Raw genomic sequence first — 10,098 nt, 5'->3', positions numbered from 1 at the left:
AAGTTTCACCCCAGCTCCATATTATTGTTATTTTTTTAAATAATAAAAAGGATCCTTTAAATGTAAATAGTACCATAATTCATCAAAATACTTTAAAATAGTTAACTGCCTCTTAAATATAATCTTATAAACGATGCCTTCTGGAGTTGAAAGTAATGTGGATGCAATCTGTTTAACATTATTTAGAACATGGTAATAGAAGTGGGAAAAAATTAACAATCTCCTATGAAGTCTTCTAAGAAAGGAAATCATAACAAGTTTCTGATCAGATAAATGCCATTCCATTATTAAAATGGGTTAAAAAGAAGTGTAGGGGCTTCCCTGGTGGCGCAGTGGTTGAGAATCTGCCTGCCAATGCAGGGGACACGGGTTCGAGCCCTGGGCTGGGAGGATCCCACATGCCGCGGAGCAACTAGGCCCGTGAGCCACAACTACTGAGCCTGCGCGTCTGGACCCTGTGCTCCGCAGCAAGAGAGGCCGCGATAGTGAGGCCCGCGCACCGCGATGAAGAGTGGCCCCCACTTGCCGCAACTAGAGAAAGCCCTTGCACAGAAAAGAACACCCAACACAGCCATAAATAAATAAAAATTAAAAAAATTTTATTTTATTTAAAAAAAATTAAAAAGAAGTGTAAATAGATTTGAATAGGCCTGTCCGTTTCCTGGGTTTTGCCCTTCTCTACAAACTTGTCTTTAATAGAGTTAAAATTGTATTCTTGTTTTCTGTCATAAGGAAAAAATTCCTTACCGGCAGCTCAGAAGTGACCTTAATGTCTTGGTGAAACATACTTCTTCACCTTCTGATGGTCACTTGGTGCTCCAATCTCTAGTATATCTGCAGTCTCACCTTCGCTAATCTTCTCAGGCCTCTCCATTAGGAGGACAAGTGTGATGAATCACCATTCCAGCCACGGAGTCTGTCTTAACTCTCCAAATGCCACCGTTGTGAGGAGGTGCCATCACAGGTTGCCATAGCAACAGAGACTTTGTGACTCGGTAGATTGACCACTCTTAGGCACTGTCCACCTGGCACCTGGTACAGCCTAAACTTATTCTTCCCAAAATTCTATTGCTGGGCTGCCCCTGACCCATTACACTTCATGAGCACTTGATGGATGAGTTTCTGACATATCCAGGCAAAGGGAGATTATTTAAAGCCAAGTCATGCTCTTTGTTATGAATTCAGAGCAGGCTAGGGTCACTGTAGCCACATCCCTTAAGCACTCCTAGGCCTCTCTTCTGACTTGGGCAGCCCTGGGCCACCAGACACTTACTGATCTGGAGGTGCCAGAGCCTTTCCCACTGAAGGACTTTGGGACATTTTGACCTTCTTTCGATAAAAATGGATTGCTAGGGTTTGGCATTGGGCTCGGGTATCTGCATCTCTTGGTAAATGTTATCCAAATATCATTTAAATGATTTACAACCCAACTTCTTCCTCTATTCAACATGCTTATTGATATTTCCAAAGCTTTTGGACCCCAGCCCAGGTCTTATGGAAAAATACTCCTCCTTATATTCATCCAACTAAACATGAACCAGTCTCATCACGCATGTCATGATATCCTCGCCTTCAGGAGAACCATACGGTCGCCTTTTTCCAAAAATGTGTCCAACTCTAGAGCAAGGGATGATGAAGAGTTTACCTCTACCCATCCAAATCCGAAATGATATTTCGAAATTTTCTCCTCCCCAGATATCCCTGCCACTGTCACACTGTCCAAGTTCAATGAAATAGTTTCTCTTCATGGCAAACAATCCTCCAGCAATGGTAAGTGACTTGATTGGTGTAGTAGCTCCCTCCAGGCCTCTGAGCTTGGAAAAGGGAGCACGACCCCATCTGAAATGCAGCCCCCAGTTGAATTCCCCTCACAACACAGGGGAGGAGCTGTAGGCGAGGGTCAGCCCTGATGGTACTGGTCACCAGGCATCCTACCGTCCGCTAGTCCTCCTGGATGACGGCCAGCAAGGAGCCGGCCACGTCGCAGCCGCTGTAATTATTCTTCCTCAAATCAATCTCCCACGCTTTGTATTTTTTATTACTTTAATTTTGCCAAGGAGGTAGTTTTGGACATATTCATGTAGCTCTCCTTTCAAATCACTGTCCACGAGCATGATTTCCTGAAGAATCCAGGCACCCATGTGGTCTAGGAGGCTGTGCAGAGGCCAGAGCCAGGCACACAAGCCTTCACTGTAGAAACAAATAGCAACAGCAGCCACTGGCAAATCCATTGAGTCAGACTTGTCTGTACATGCTGCACTCCTCGTATCTGCTACATCTCTGTGGCATCCAAGCCCTGACTCAGAAGTATATTGAAGGCATGTTTCTGATACCGCAGGTCTCTCAATGCCTGATCACTTTCATTAAAAATCATACCCAATGCAGAAGAGAATTTCACATTATCTTTTTCTGGATCTTCAATATGGTTATCTCTCACATCATCAATTTTGTTTGCTTTGAACTGTGATTCTAATACTCCACTTGGACCTCGAGTGAAACAGGGATAGAATTTGGGGAGGAAATAGTCCATGGAGCCCAGACACCTTGACGAGCACATTCTTAAGTGGTTGTCAGTTCACTGAAGCTGAAATAAACAAAAAGCAAAACTGTCCAGTTCACAGGTGTAAAAGAACATCCAGAACAGAAATATCGCACGGTGACACTTCCCACTGTAGACCCAGCATAGCTGAAGGGCTGCTTTCAACTTCCTGGAGCAGAAGGTGCTGGAGCCATAAGCTGGTGCTGGAGGCTGGGTGTGAACTGGCGTGAGAGTGAGAAACTCTGGGGATGCAGTCGTGGGTTGGGGGCCACACTTCCGGAGCTTGACCTCCAGGACCCTGGCTCCATACTGGAACCATGTGGGGGACTTTTACATCTCACTGATGCCTCCCCCTCCCCCCGAGACCAACTGAATCAGAATCAGGAGTCTGGGTTCCATTCTGGCTTCATCTACTCCTGTCCCACACCCAGCTCAGAGTGACCATCTAAAACATCAATCTGATCATCCCACAACCCCCTCCCGAAACATCCAGTGGTTTCTCACTGTACTCAGGACAAAGATCATGTCCCTGTCAAGGCCTGAAGTCCCTCTGAGTTCTGTTCTCCACTGGTCTGGCCCTCTCATTCACTCACAAGGATGCGGTCCAGCTACTCACCACCATGAACTTACCAGAAGCACCACTGACACATTTACTGTACCTCTTGACTGCCCCCGGTTATTATGTTTCACTTTGATTAAAAACACAGGTGCACATATTCCTATTTCAGGTGTTCTCTAGGGGCAGAGGCAGCCAATTATCCCATTACAGAAATCATGTACCTGGAATAATGATTATGCCTCAGAGGAACCCAATTGCATCAATTGAATAAAGTCAAAGCATTTAGATTGCTCTTAAGGAAATCAGGCATGCACAAGAATGGCTGACTTGTTATTAGGGGAGATACTAGCTCTGGGTGGAAATTCTACCAACTGAGATCAAGAGCGCGGGGGTGGGAATGAGGGATCCCTTGGAAACATGTTGAGTCTGAGATGCCGTGGGGGACTCCGGTGGGGAAGCCCAGTGCACGGTTAGTTGGATGATTCTGAAGAAGGAGGGAGAGTCTAGGATGGAGACAAAGCTGGGAAAGCACCAAGATTGAGGAGGTGGTTCAAACTATCTGAACAAAGAGCTCACCCAGCCACTGGGTGTTCGGTGACCATTGCTGGGGCAGGTAGAGGGAGAGAAGGATGGAGACGAAGAGAAGATGCAGAGAAAGGGACAGTGAGAACGAAACCAAGGAGTGGAGAAGTTTCAAGCAAGAGAGGCAGTGTGTCCAAAAGGACAAGTAAGATGAGGCCATCTCAGTAACCCAGGCTGGGGGAGGGAGGGGTCTGCAGGGACTGGATCAGGTATGGTTTCAGGAGCAAGATGGAGGTGGAGGTTGGCGCACAGAAGACAGAGCTATAAGCGGGAGATGAGGAAGGGCCTCGACTGGTGGAGGAGAAGAGGCTGCTCCCCTTTGCACACGAAATAAAATTTAAAAAATAAAAAAGAAAGGCTAGTGTCCCTGTTTCCCAGCTCCTCCCTGGCCCACAGACCTCTTCTTCCAACCTCTCAGAGCATGGTGTGCGTGCATGTGCTGTGTTTAAGTCACTTTGCTTTCAGATTCTTGCCTTTCATTTATTTAAGACACAAAATTTTTTACATGCATCCCGTATTAGTCAGGGTTCTCCAAGGAAATGAAACCAAATGTATTAAGAGATTTATTTTAAGAAATTAGCTCATGTGATCACGGGGCCTAGCAAGTCTGAGATTTATAGGGCTGGCAGGCCGGAAACTCAGGCAGCAGTTGATGTCACAGTCTTGAGAGAGAATTTCTTCTTCTCCGGGAAACTTTGCTCTGAAGTCCTCCCACTGATTGGATGAGCACTCCCTGCCATTATTGAGGGTAATTATCTCCTTTATTTGCAGTCATCTGATTGTAGATGTGAACCACATCTACTTCCCTGCAACACCCAGATTAGCATTTGATTAAATATCTGACTGATGCATAAAACTAACCAACTCCCCTCCTAAATGATGCAAACTGCTGGTCTCCTACTCCAGCCAGACCAATGACGGAGTGTCATATCCATTTAATAAGATATCAGAAAATGGAAGGAGGATGTGGGGGTCCTCCTACAGCCCCTCAAATAAGACGCGAAAAATTGGAAGAAGCTGTAACTCTACTTTCTCAGAGGATGATTTTCAGTTTCTTTGGAATTCCCCCACATGGCCTGTAAGATAGAAGGAACCATCTTATTATGGTTGCAGCAATGTAGTCTCAGAGCACTCCTCCAGGCGTGTTAGCGAGCAGGCGCCTTTACAACGACAGTCGGGGAGCTGATAAAATGCTGTCTCCCACACTCCGTTCTTCCAGTGTATTTAACAAGACTAAACCGGTCCTCCGAGCTTGCTGGTTTTTTCCTCCCTTCTTCTCATGTTAACCTGTCAGCTACGTGAGCCACACCTCTTCTGCCACAAGGGAAGTGAGGGTCCCCGAGACACCCACACAGCCACCTCTGACGATGCTGTTTGCCCCAACAGAATACCCCCGACCCAAAGTGAATCAGACTGCAGGATCGGTCTGCACTGCAAGTCACTTGCTTTAGATGGGATGGAGGGCACAGCGGGTGGATGGGGGATCCTTGGGATTCCTGCCTGCCCACTCCTTGCCAGTGCCCTTGCTGCCTTTAGCTTTCTGCAGCTCTTACGACTCTTAAACTGGTACGTCCACAGTGAGTAACACCCTTAAAAACTGTGGTTATAGACCTACCTGAGATGAGAATCAACATCTCTCCAACTGACCAATAAGGCTCAGATCACTGAGATAAAGTGTGGCTCCACTAGACCAGGGATTTCCATCTGGGGGTCCAGGGGCCCCTTGGGTTCTATGAACTTGAATGGGGGAAAAATGCTCCCTTGTTTTCAGTAACTTCTCAAATGCAGCATTCCTTCAGTTATGAATGTAGGTGACACTCCAGAGTGGTGGTCTCAGCACCTGTGGCTTTGTCACCAACGGTGATCACAGATACTTCCACGTCTCACCACAGTCGTAGCAGAATTCTCAAAATAGCCTTTTTGTTCATCCCTACTTCAAAATTTCAGCCAGTGTGAGTCACTAGCCAGATCTTGCATTTACTGTGTTAATAATGAAGCACACATATTACTGTATCACATTTGTTTTCTCGAATATGTTTATAATTGCATGTCAATCTAATAAGTTTATGTTGTAACCTGATGTCTGTTGTTTTGTGCATTGAAAAACATGATTCTGAGGAATGCATGGCAGAGGAAAGATGCAGAACTTCTGCACTGGATCAATGCTTTTCAAACCACAGTCGTCATGGGTCATAACATCAATTTAGTGGGTGGTGACAGGCGTTCTTCTTGAAGGAAAATGCATAAAGTAGAAACTATCAGAGCCCATCATGTGTGCTAAAGATGCATTAAACATTTATTACTGTGTGTGCTGATTCACAAATTAAAATGCATTTCTTAGTATGCCTGTGCTGGAAATGTTTGAAAGTCACAGCTCCAGACAGCAACACTTGCAAGGACGGGGTCATGGCCATGTGTTGCTCACCCTTGCTTATTGCTCCAGTACTTAGGATGATACTTGGAGTTAACAGGTGCTTGTCAAATATATATAAAATGGAGAAGTGAAAAATCCAGAGAGTAACAACCATACGATGTACATCTCCATCAAAAATGGTTATAAAACCATTCAAGAAATATCTTTTGAGTTTCTACTATGTGCTGGTGGGCACTGGAATTTCAGTAGTAAACAGTTAATGGCTTAGCATTTATATTTTTATTTTTTATTTTTTTTGTGGTACGCGGGCCTCTCACTGTTGTGGCCTCTCCCATTGCGGAGCACAGGTTCCAGACGCGCAGGCTCAGCAGCCATGGCTCACGGGCCTAGCTGCTCTGCGGAATGTGGGATCTTCCCAGACTGGGGCACGAACCCGTGTCCCCTGCATCGGCCACGGCGTCACCAGGGAAGCCCAATGGTTTAGCTTTTAGTGTAGCAGAATGAACAATTTTGTTAATTTTGACCACACATACACACACACAAAAGAAAAAATCCTTGTGAGTTTGAGATTTTAAACACACATTTTCTGGGTACATGCTTGTCCTGAAGACCCCGAGAAGGATTTGAAGTTGAGGCTCATGTGGCTCTTTGGTGGAGAGCCCACTGGACTCTTCCAAGTTCTCTCAGGCTGCTCTAAACCATTCTATTTGACTTTGGTGTTCTGCTGCTTAAGTAGATGTATCTAGATGTGGATTCCTTTTAGTTAACCAGCTTAGTTTTGAAGGGCTTACTGATCTGAGAAATCCCCCCATTATCTGTGGAAAATGCTTAGCAATTACTCACTGAGTAGTGACTTTCCCCCAATCTCTCCATTACCTCTTCTAGAACTTCAAGTATGTGTTGACCCATCATACTTTACCTTCCATTCCTCCTAACTTCTCCTTCATATTTTCATGTCATTTTGTCTCTGTGTTGGTTTCTGAGTAATTTCTTTAGATCTACCTTACAGTTTCTAACTCCCTCTTCTGCTACATCTATCCTGGTCTTGAGCCTCTTTGTTGTCTTCTTAATTTCTGTCACTAGAGTTTCAATGTCCAAAACTTACACTTGCTCCTGGTCACCTTTTATACCCTTCTGCTCCTTACTCGGGTTTACAATTCCCTCTATATTTCTTCAACAATATTCAGCATACTTACTCTATATTCTGGACTTGAGAATTTCATTATTCAAAATCACTGTAGGCCTGCTTTTCGTCTGCTGTTTTGTCTGACTGTTGCTCAGATAAACAGAACTTACATAGGAGATTAAAGAAAAGACTAAAGCAGGAAAGGGACTCAAGATTTCTTGGGGGAAGGCACATGTTTCAAGAGGTGTTTGGGAAAGACTTCACTGAGAAGATGCCATTTAAGCAAAAACTTGAAGATGATGAGGCAGTGGGCATTGCTAATATATAAGGGAACAGCAGGCGCAAAGGCCCTGAGGTGGGGGGGTGGGGGGGTCTGGCATCTCTAAGGCTGGAGGAGTGAGAGGGAAAGTGGTGTGAGGGCAGGAAGGCAGGATGGTAAGAGGAGGCCAGACCGTGAAGACCCTGTGGATCATGGTAAACATATCGACCTTTACTCCGTGTGAGGTGGGAGCCACCAGAGGGCTTGGGGCAGAAGAATGATATGTTATGACTTAGGTTTTAAAAGAATCACTCTGGCTGTCGGGTTGAGAAATGGCTGGAAGCGGGGCAGAAGCTGGGAGAGCAGTCTGTAGCAAGCACGGCTAGAAGCGAGTTGATATTCGTCCATCAGATCTGGAAATATTTGGAAAAGAAGCACTAGAGGGGTGAACTGGGGAACTGGTTGGGGTGCGAGAGAAAGAGGGAATCAGGTTGAACGACTCCAGGATTTTTAGCCAGAGCAACCAGAACGATGGAATCTCCCCCAGCCTGATGCGGGGAAAACTGTAGGAGAGGCAGGAGGGTGAGGAGAGATCAGGGGCTCAGCTGGCTGCAACGAGGCTGCCCAGGCAACTTCTAAGTGGGGCTGTCCGGTAGGCAGAGGGGTGGACAGTCTGAGTTCAGAGGAGAGGTCTGGGCACAGACACAAATGTTGGAGTCATCGATGCAGTGAGATGAGTAGAGATAGAAAAGGGAAGGGGTCAAAGACCCGAGTCCTGCCCCCAGGCCCCACGCTCAACAATGAGTGCGTGATCCAATGATAACGCCTGGACTTCGGGGTGGTCGTTTAAAATCACTCAAAGATCGTTCACATCTGCTGACTTGAAAGACACCCGGGTGAATAATTTTTATGTGGCTGACGACAAAGGCACCACACTCCAGCTCTGAGCCATGTGCCCAACCCCCCGGGGCCAACCTTGCCAAGTCGACTCGGGGCTGATCCTGGCTGTGCCATCGCACCCGCTAATCCTCCTCACACACTGTCTTTCCTGCTCTGAAGAGCTCTTCCCCATTCCGGCAACTGACAAGTGCCGCTTCATTCAGGAACAAGATCACAAGTCACCTCCTGGACTCGTTGATGCTTAGGGGCTACAAGTATCAGGAAACAGCCCCAATCCAGGTTGGGAAAAGGACTGGGGGCATTATGGGCTTCAGCTGCCAAACTACAGATGGGAGGAGAAAGGCCAGGCTAGGATCGTGGATCACGCGGCCATCAACGCTGAGGAGGGGTAGGGCCTGTGAAAAGATACACACCTCGTTCGTTCCCTGCCTATTTGAAGGGAAAAAAGGGAGCTAAACAGGTCTGTCCAAAATGCACAAGACTTTCCTGGCCCTGGGGGCAGGGAGGCGGCTCTATTCTCTGGCTGTACAGCCCTTAGCAGCCTGTTTGCTCTGATTCCTGGTTTGCTTGTCAGCCTCCCCATGTAGACTGTGAGCTTCATAAGGAAAAGGACCACACCTATTCAGCAGCGTGTGGAGCAGTGCCCGGCAAACAAGAGGTGCTCGGGAGACAGTCTGCAGTGAGGAAATAGACACAGGTTCCAAGATGGAGCGTGTGTGCCAGGGACGCGCAGATGCCTTCTCATTCTCAGCTCCGCTCCCAAAACACATAGGTTCAGGCTCCAAGAGGCCCAAGTCATAGCTCTTAGCTTCGGTTCTGGAAAAGACCAAATGCTTGCCCAAGCTATTCACCGTCACATAACTGAAACTATGATGCAGTCTAACCTCTGACCTTAAGGGCTAACAAATGCCAGCCACCAAGTAGCCCAGCAAGGCTTCGGCCGTGAGGACCCATTAATAAGATTTGTGGTGAGCTGTCCTGGAGATTTCTCCTACATCATCCAGGGCACGCCTGGTGACTTTTCGTTGTGATTTCCAGTAGTACATGTCTCTCCTAAGAGGGGACCACCTGTGCACATGTGGATATAGAATTTCACGTCTCTAACATATAAGCATACACACACACACACACACACACACACACACACACACACACACACCCTCAACACAGAAGATGCCCCAGGACCGCTGGTCTCCTGTCTGTAGGGAAAGTGTTGAGGCTTCCAAAGCTACCTCTGTCTCCATCCCAGTCTCTATGGAAACCTTGAAAACAGACAGGACTAGGCCAGGCTGAGTTATTTGTCTCCTAAATGAGGAGCCATAGCAGAGCCCAGTCCCTGCGGCTAAGAGTTAATAAGACAATGCCTTTCAAATAGACAAGCGCTACACTTCTCTGCCTCTAAATACTGGGCCCACGTAGACCAGGGACAGTCCTTCAAATAGAGTCAATGTACTTCTGTGTGAATATAGTCTGTGCCAGGACCAAATACAGGCTGATGTCTGCAGAGGAAGAAATATCAACTAATACGATATAGCTACTGTGTAATAATAATAATAGACATGAAATGATAAGAGATATAATAGTTGAGTACTTACTATCTGTCAGGCACTGCATGTAATGCTTTGCCTAAAATTATCTCCTGTAATCTGCACAAAGATTAATCTCACTACAGTTACATAAACACCCTCAGAGTCCCAAATCCACTGGTTCCCTCCCTCTGCTGGGGTCCCCTGCAGTCTAGTTGTAGCGGGCTGTTGCT

The 10,098-nt window shown here is 46.6% G+C and overlaps 1 pseudogene; it reads right to left on the bottom strand.

The window, feature by feature from the left end:
- Positions 1-921: 921 nt before the first annotated feature.
- Positions 922-2,664, bottom strand: LOC132487705 (polypeptide N-acetylgalactosaminyltransferase 11-like; annotated as a pseudogene).
- Between the last annotated feature and the right edge of the window lie 7,434 nt (positions 2,665-10,098).

This window comes from Mesoplodon densirostris, chromosome 1 (assembly GCF_025265405.1).
Source record: "Mesoplodon densirostris isolate mMesDen1 chromosome 1, mMesDen1 primary haplotype, whole genome shotgun sequence".
Lineage (NCBI taxonomy): Eukaryota > Metazoa > Chordata > Mammalia > Artiodactyla > Ziphiidae > Mesoplodon > Mesoplodon densirostris.
Note: the sequence above shows the minus strand (reverse complement) of the source record. Positions and strands in the feature narration are given on the sequence as shown.